General features: G+C 41.0%; 1 pseudogene; it reads left to right on the forward strand.

The window, feature by feature from the left end:
* Positions 1-4,000: 4,000 nt before the first annotated feature.
* LOC124961300 (cytochrome b-c1 complex subunit 7-like) lies at positions 4,001-4,397 on the forward strand (annotated as a pseudogene).
* The last annotated feature ends 4,394 nt before the right edge of the window (positions 4,398-8,791 follow it).

Below are 8,791 nucleotides of genomic sequence, written 5' to 3' on the forward strand. Positions count from 1 at the left end.
ATTTAAAGGATAGAACAGAGATATTTAGACTTCTTTGAAGAGAATGGACCCAGAGCTGGGTGTCCAAGAAAGTGGGGGTGTCCTGCCCCTTTTATTCATTTTAGATTTCCTTTGTTCTCATGCTCTCTCCTCCCCCGATTCTGCTTACGTAGGTGATCCAAAAGGTAGAATGATCCGAGGGCAGAAATGAAGCTGCCCAGGGGTATGGGCAGGAAGGGAGTGGCCCAGGAGGCATTCATTAACACCTGCTTATAGGGAGGAACAATTCCCTGGAGGCAAGTAGCCTTGGCAACAGGTTGAAGAGGAGGAGGAAGAGGAAGGGCTTTGGAGGTATTAGCATTTTATTTCCTTTCCTTTTGAAGCAGCCTCTATCTTTCCAAACTGACCCAATCATTTATTACCTACACTGACTGTCTTTTTGTCCCCTGGCCTCAAGTCCAACTACTCTGGAGCCTAAGGCAGTAGGAACACAATCTCAAGGCCAGTCTGGGTAACTTAGTGAGATCCAGTCTCAAAATCTAATAAAAAGGACTGGGATGGAGCTCCATGGTTATGATGGTTAATTTGAATTGTCAACTTGATTGGATTAAGGATGGCAAAGATTAAGAGGCTTCTGGGCATTTCTAGGAATGACTGGCATGCGGGATAGTGCACTGAATTGGATAATCCTCCCTAAGTGTGGGCAGCAACATCCAATAAGTTGGAGGCTTGGATGGAATAAAAGTTGGAAGAACAAGGATGTAGTAGCAGATACAAACTCTTTCTTCTTGAATGGGTTCTTGATTGCTGCTGCAATTGCCTGAGGATATCAGATTCTCACTCCTTCACTCTTACAAAGCAGACTCTGCCAGTGATTCTTCAGGAAGTTTTCAGAAACCTTCAATCTTGGACTGAGGTAGTATTGTTGATCCCTCTCATTCTGAGGCTTCTGCATCTTGGATTGTGCAGCTATTGGTTGCTCCAGCTCTCAGGCCTGTAGACAACCATTGTGGACTATCCAACTTCTCATCATGTAAGCCAATCTAATAAATCTCCCTTTTATAATCATGCCTTCTTTTGGTTCTATTCTTCTAGAGAACCCTGATTAATACAGTGGTAGAGACCTTGCCAGCATGTCTTAAGCCCCATTATCATTAATAATTTAAAGAAAAGCAGGAAGGAACAAAGAAAGGGGGTGGGCTTTAGGGAGTGGGTTCAGTCCTTCTGCCTCCTCTTCCACATGAGGGTACAGCAACAAGGCCCCATGTTGGACAGAGAAAGTGAGCCCACACACCTCATCTTCTGGCACCTCAACTTTGGATTTGTCAGAGTCCTCAGAACCCACTACTTTGAGAAATCAATTTCCATTGTTAAAAACCACCCAGATTTATGTATTTCATACAGCAGCATGACAGGAACACCAATCACCACTTGGGAACACTTCTGTTTCTCTCTGCTATGGGAAGACAATGGGATTGTTGACAATAGGATTCTTGGCTGACAATTTTTTCCTTCATCATTTTGAATATTTCAACACACTACCTTCTGGTTTCCAAGGTTTTTGAGGAGAAATGAAATGAGGACTTATGGTGAAAAGATGACAAAGATGACATTCCTAGATGTAAATTACTTGGCCTGTGGTGTCTTAGGGAACAGAGCATTATGTGGCAGCATCAGGATGTGAGATAAGGGCTACTGTTCTCTGGACACTGCTCATTTTGAGTTGAAAGAAGAAGGAATTGAATACCCTGTGTGTAGATGGGTCAAAATCTTTAAAAGGCAATAGTGGATACAGATTTATGGACTTGGAATGAAAGCTTTCTACAGGTCTGGGTTGAGAGTGTAGCTACTCCCAGTAGGAGGATTCTCAGAGTCATCCCTGAGAACAGAGACCTATTGCAGACTAGACTGTGGGGAGGCCCTTGGGAGTGTCAGGAGAGGAAAGAGGAAGGGAAGGAAGGAAGTGATGGGAGATGAAGGGAGAGGAGGCAATAGAGTGAGAAGGGAGAAACAAAGATGGAGAGAGCAGAAAGATGAGGGAAAGTGGGAATGGGGGCCTACAGGAGAGGGAAAAGGGCCAATGGGTGGGTGGAGGTGAAGGAGGGAGATGATAGGGAAGAGGAGGAGGAGAGCAAATTAGGAAGTAGGAGAGGGAGGAGGGGTGTCATAGAAGTGATACCGCCGTTTACCGGTGACGAGTTCTGCTTCTTCTAATGTTGAAGATTAAGCACTAGAGAAGCACGCCAAGGCAAGCATATTAAGCAGGTTTATTTAAAGGGAATAATACAGACTTCTCCCGGCAGGAAGAAGGGGGCCATGGCTGATGTTCTAAAGTCCCAAGAAGTGAGCACACCCTGCATCTTTTATAGGTTAAAGTCTCCTTTGTTCTCTAGTTCTTTCCCCCCTTATCTCTCCTTCCTGCCTTCGTGACTAGGCCTGGTTTTGCATTAAGTGAGAAGCCATGGGCAGGGGGAGGGCCAAGGTGATTCAGGCAGATAAGGGCCCAGGGGGCATTAATTAGCAGCTCCTTGTTTGCAGTCCTTGATAAAGGCAGGTAAATTTGGTAATCAATGGGCTCCGGAGATCTTTGACATTCCATTCTTCCAGGGGCAGTCTCCAACTTCCAAAGGCAGATGGCTTCATGGCTTCATTTCCTCGAATTGACCCGATTCCCTATTTCTACACTAACTACCTGTCCTTAATTCTGGCTTCAGAAGTAAGGGATTATACACATGGGAGGTGAAAGGCAAGAGTGGGGAACAAATAGGGTGGGGTGGCCCAGAGGTAATGACTGGAAGACAGCCCCTGCAGGACTGGCAGAGGGAGTGGCTGTCAAAGGAGATAGGATGGAAAGACTTGGGGACTCCTAATCCCTATGGATGACTGACTTGGAGTAGGAACTGGAGTGACAGCCTTTCTGCTGTCTCCCTGAGGAGGGGAGACTGGGAAGAGGTTGATGGTGAATTGATTTTGAGATGAAACTGAATTCACAACTTCTGCTTGCAAGGTGGGTCTGTACAAGCTGCAGGCCTCTGCAGCCAGTAGGCCTGCTGCATGGCATCACAGCTCAGGAACCATGCCATCCCCCCTCTGAAGATGTACGCCTTACTGGCCTTAAGGGAAAAGGGTGATGACTGCTCTGGCTAGTTCAGGCTGTAAAGCAGCATTGACAGGGAAACAGCAGTCAGGGTCTTCCTACAGAGGCCTAAGGACTCCCAGTAGAAGGGGAGCTTGCTTTTGGATTCGACGTGTAAGGTCATTTGGAGCTGGGACATCTCTCACTTTAGCACAGTCCAGAGGTCCAAGGTGGCAGTTGGTAGATGACCTCACAAGTTGTACATAGGTCTGGGATCTTGACAAGAAATAGACAAGAGCAAAGCATTATTTTCTGCAAATGATGAGCACAAAAGTAATCAGCATTATTAACTAGTCCCTGAAAACTCTGAAGTCAGTATATCCTGTTACTCATGTTAGTGTGGTCTAACATGCCACTGGGTTGTCAGTGGGGGTTATTAGGACTTTTGAAACCTTATCAACATTGTTAGATAGTTTTTTTCATTAGTTTTACATGTTTAGTAGAGGTTAGGACTTCCTTGTGTCACATTGGATCTTTTACAGAGATAAATATAGGGGCCAAATAATACCAGTAAAAATAGATTGAGGCTCCCGGGTCAAAATGGCGACCAGGCCTGCTGGTTTGCGACGTAAGGGAAAGTGGCGGCTCCCGTCCAGTGGGCTTCCCTTTTCCAGGTCCGGCTGACCTGAGGGTTGAGACGACCTGCTGCTCCGAAGGTGCCAGAGGTGACTCTCACATCCCTGAGCGCCAGCTGCCGCTGCTCGGCGTCCTTCCCCTCAGCCCTTGGAAAGTTCAAGGACACAAAGAGATAATTAATGGGTGTCAGCCAAAGTGAACCGAGTGCTTACTAAATGAGCCAAGCTCTGTCAATTGCATTGGCTCGATAAATTCTACCACTTGAGATTTCTTTCATGCCCTGGTAGCAGACATTGGTTATTGGAGGAAATGGAATTGGAGCCCTTGTTCCGTCCCTCGAGCTTCTCTCTGGGAATTAGAGTTGCAGCATCAGGCCGGTGGCTGGATGGTATTCGAAAATGGTATTATAATGCTGCAGGATTCAATAAACTCGGGTTAATGTGAGCTGATACAATACATGAGGATGAAGATGTAAAAGAAGCCATAAGAAGGCTTCCCGAGAACCTTTATAATGACAGGATGTTTCGCATTAAGAGAGCCCTGGACCTGACCATGAGGCAACAGATCTTGCCTAAAGAACAGTGGACAAAATATGAGGAGGATAAATTCTATCTTGAACCGTATCTTAAAGAGGTTATTCGGGAAAGAAAAGAACGAGAAGAATGGGAAAAGAAGTAATCATGTAATTGAAATCTGTGAATATAATTGTCCTTATAGATTTCTATGAAGTTGGTTAAACTTGAAACATACAATTTAAAAATTATTTCATCTGCATATATATTATTTTAAATAAATGTCTATCATAAGCATTGTTGGAGTTTTTGACTTCTAAATCTTAGCCGGATAAGTCCCTGAATTCACTTATCTGTCAAAATTCTTTCCAGACTTTTAAGATATTTTAAGTCAGTGTTCAACTGCTTCTTGGAAATCAGAGAGGCCACTTGAATCTTTCCCTCATTGTTTGGATAACCTCTTAGTTTTCTGAAGGATATAACTTTCTGCCAAGCAGAATCACCCCCATTAGATGACCTTTGTTGACTTGCAAGATACTTGGGAGCTGCATCAAGACCTTACTTGGCAGATATGGGATGGGGCAAGAAGCAAGAGCACTCATGCAGAATGGCTTTCAGCTTCAGAAGAGACTGAATGAAAAAAGGGAGACAAACAGCGTCTTAAACCCCTGCTTTCCAAGTAGATTTATTTTGTATCTTTCTATTAGAAATTGATTGTGTATACCTCAATATGAGTATATCTATATGTGCCCTTGTGATGATAACGTAGGTTAGAAAACCAAAGTAGATAACTATAAAAATATGCAAATGCAAAAAAAATTGTTATAAAGTATATTGTAAGATTTGGGTACTAGTTCATTTAAAAGTTTTAAGATTGTAGGCTAATTTTTAAAATATACATTAGAATCATTCATTGTCCTCATTTCCATCCCTAAATTCTGAAATGCTCTTTTCGGAGGTGAGAGCATGGAAACCATAGTGAACCAGGCAGGAATAGTAGGACCTGTGGTGCGTGGTGTTCCATGCCCACTGCTGTGTGAGGGAAGATATACCATGAAGGACAAGACAACAGGGTGAGAAATAAATTTTGTGTTACATTTAAAATTCATAAAACGTGCTGGCATATTTGGTTTTTTTCACATAAAGAGTTTTGTTTGAAAGACATGTTTGACCTTTGCAACATGATCATAAAGAGCAACTTAAAAGTTGTGCTAAAATATTGGAAAGCCTTGTTAAATTCTATAAGAGGGCTGGGATGTAGCTCCACAGTAGAGCATTTGCCTGGCATGTGTGAGGCCCTTGGTTTGGCCCCCAGCACTGGAAACACATTTTTTTCCTTAGGAGACTCTGATATTCAGACTGTATTTTGAAATACATATTCTGAAAATCGTTCTTGTTGATTCTCTTTATTCTGACTTAGATCCTCATTTGATAATAATTTTGCTCATGGTAAAAACTATTCTTATAATCATTAATTTTTAAGTTCTTTTAACATTTAAAGTAAGACTAAGGGAAACACTGAAAGAATCAAACAGTTGACCAAGGTTGAGGTCTATCTTGAACAGGGGCTTCTAGGCTATCCACCTGCTCAAAATGTGACAGAACAATAGAGCAGCCTCTGACTGGGAGAGTTCCTCCTAAAGCCAATTGTGCTTATTCTACATTGCTTGATTACTTTTTTTGGGGGGGGCAGTGGTACCAGGGATTGAACCCCGGGGTATGCAACCACTCATCTTTATCCCTAGTCCTTTTTATTTTGAGACAGGGTCTCGCTAAGTTGCTGAGACTGGCTTTGAACTGGTGATCCTCCTGCCTCAGCCTCCCAAGCCACTGGGAATTACCTTCATCTAAATGAGCAACAAGTTCCCAGTGACTCAGGAGGCCAAGGTCGGGATTGCAGGTTTGAGGCCAGACTCAGCAATTTATCAGGTCTTGAGCAACTTAACAAGACACTGTCTCAAAATAAAATTGTTAAGAAGGGTGTGGGGATGGGGAGATAGTGGTTAAGCGGCCCTGGGTTCAATCTCTGCCCTCCTGCCAAAAATAGACTGTGTTATCAAATGTGTCCTGTTAAAAATCATTGTAGGAGTGTCTGAAACAGACCTGTTATTCTGAAGACAGAGTAGGAGAGCTGATTGTGGATCACACCACACAGGCCTCAGTGCATTCACTTAACGTGTAACTTCAGGATTATGCTTTAACCTCTTTATACCTGTTTCCTCAGCTCTAAAATGGGGTTCATGATACAACCTATTTTATAGGACTTTTGTGAAAATTAATACACTATGTTATATGTCAAGCATTTAGAACAATTTGGTACACTGTAGGTGCTGTGTAAGGGTTCACTTCTTTTTGTGAATGGATGGAGAATAAAATATTTGAAAAAACAGACTATCATTAAGACTCACTTTTCATCCATCTATTCCCCTTGAATGTCTGACTTCCTTGAATGAAGTACCCATGAACTGAGATGAGAAGAGGAGGAATTGGATCTGTATGACAGCTTCAATTAGACAAAGCCTGGCTAAGACTTTACTGCCTGCACCTGTTTTGTTTTTCAGATTGACAGTATTTCAAACTTGCAACACATCACATCCTGCTAATTTGCTTTGTACAGTTTAACATGTTAGATACCTTATGTTGTCCAAAGTTTGACATAGGTCTAGGTTTTGAATGTATATCTTTCCTAGACCTTGAAGGAAAATAGATTCATTTACTCAGAAGTGTCTATGTTCCGTTTTTCTATTTTACTGTACTTTCAGTTCCATCCCAAACCAGATAGTTGGCTGATGTTCACTGTCGTAGTGCACTTCCTAGTAATACTTCAACCTTCATGTTGCCAAGGTGTAGAAAGCAGAGTAAGACATGTTGGGGCCTCATATCCCAAATGCTGAACTTGTTCCTAATTGCATGTTGCATGTTTGATAACATTCCTGAACTAAGTTCTTGTGGCCTAAATATTTATGTGATTCTCTATGTATGGTACAAAAATGTTAACTAAAAAAATCTTCATTAACAGCACCTGTGCTTTTTTTAAAATGCTGGAATCTTAATAAATTGTGGAGTGTAGATTGTAGTAATAATCTCATGTAGCTTTTTAAGTGATCACTTTTATTTTTAATTTTTTTTTCTTTTGGTACTGAGCAATTGAACCCAGGGGTGCTTAACCACTGAGCCACATCCCCTGCCCTTTTTATATATTTTTTTTAGAGACAGGGTCTCACTAATTTGCTTAGAACCTCGCTAAGTTGCTGAAGCTGGCTTTAACCTCCCAATCCTCCTGCCTCAGCCTCCAGAACAGCAGCTGGGACTACAGGCATGCACCACCAGACCCAGCCTATAAGGGCTCCCTTTTCAAGCATTAACTTTGCATTAATTCTGGCTTTCTAAAAGATCCAAAAATAAAATAAAAGCTTGGGCAGAGCCCACAGCTCCTATAGCCATAATAATTCTGCCAAATTCAAATTGAGATGGTGTTTTTAAAATATATACATCCTCTGTGCAGCTTTGAAGTAATTAACTGAAGTACTTGGAATTTAAAGGTTAGGTGAATGTAAAAACTGTCATAATCAAATCTTTGACAGCCTAGTGGATAAAAAGCAGATGAGTTTACCTATATGGAGCAGCGTGCACTTTAGGAACTACAGAATCAGAGAGGAATACAGTTACAAGGTGAACAAGGTGAATGAAACCTATTCAAGTTGTGGGAGCCCCTTTGTCAGAACAAGGACTGAAATTCTGCCACTAGGTGGTGGTGTACTACAACTTTACCACTTGAGATACACCACACTGGAAGATTTATCCATTTTGTATCCTACCAACTCCCTCCCCTTCATTTTTCATGATGACAACACCTTAGAGGTTTATGGCCACCAGGAGAATTTACTACTAAGCTATATACTGATGTAATGAAATCTAATATATGCTGTGCAATGAATTATGAGATGTTATTTAGTTTCAGGATTTTACTACTTAAATCAGTTATGACCATATTTTCTTTTATATGATTGCTCATTCTTTAAAAATACCATATGACTGTATAAGGAACACCTAATAAAGTCTGTATATGTTAAAATACAAATTTTAAAATTTATTTGCCATAATTTTTAAATTCTGGTTTTATGAGTGTTCATATTAAAAGCCATAACTTGTTAGAATCTAAGATCTCAGATGGGATGGTGCCTCTAAGTTATATTTTGCTAAGAACTTTTATTGTGTGTATTAGCAATTGAAAAGGAAGAACTGAATTATTTACAAGATAATTAATTTTTAGCCTAAATGTCCAAAAATCTGTTGATATTTGAGTGGTTTTGTACAAACTACTTAAATAGTCATTCTGAATTCTGACTAAATCTCCTACAGTAGAAAGAATGTATTATTTGTTTAACTTTGTATTTTAATACATTTGCCTATTTTTGCATAAATGCCATAAATGTGATTTAAAAATAAACCCCTGTGAAACTTCTGGTAATGATATTAAAAAAAAAAATAGATTGAGCTTACCTGTGTAGGAAGTTAGGAAGATTTGTAGGTCTTCAGTTGACTTAGCAGAGACTGTGACTCTGGCAAAACCTTTTATCTAATTATC

This window comes from Sciurus carolinensis, chromosome 12 (assembly GCF_902686445.1).
Source record: "Sciurus carolinensis chromosome 12, mSciCar1.2, whole genome shotgun sequence".
In the NCBI taxonomy this organism is placed as follows: Eukaryota; Metazoa; Chordata; class Mammalia; order Rodentia; family Sciuridae; genus Sciurus; species Sciurus carolinensis.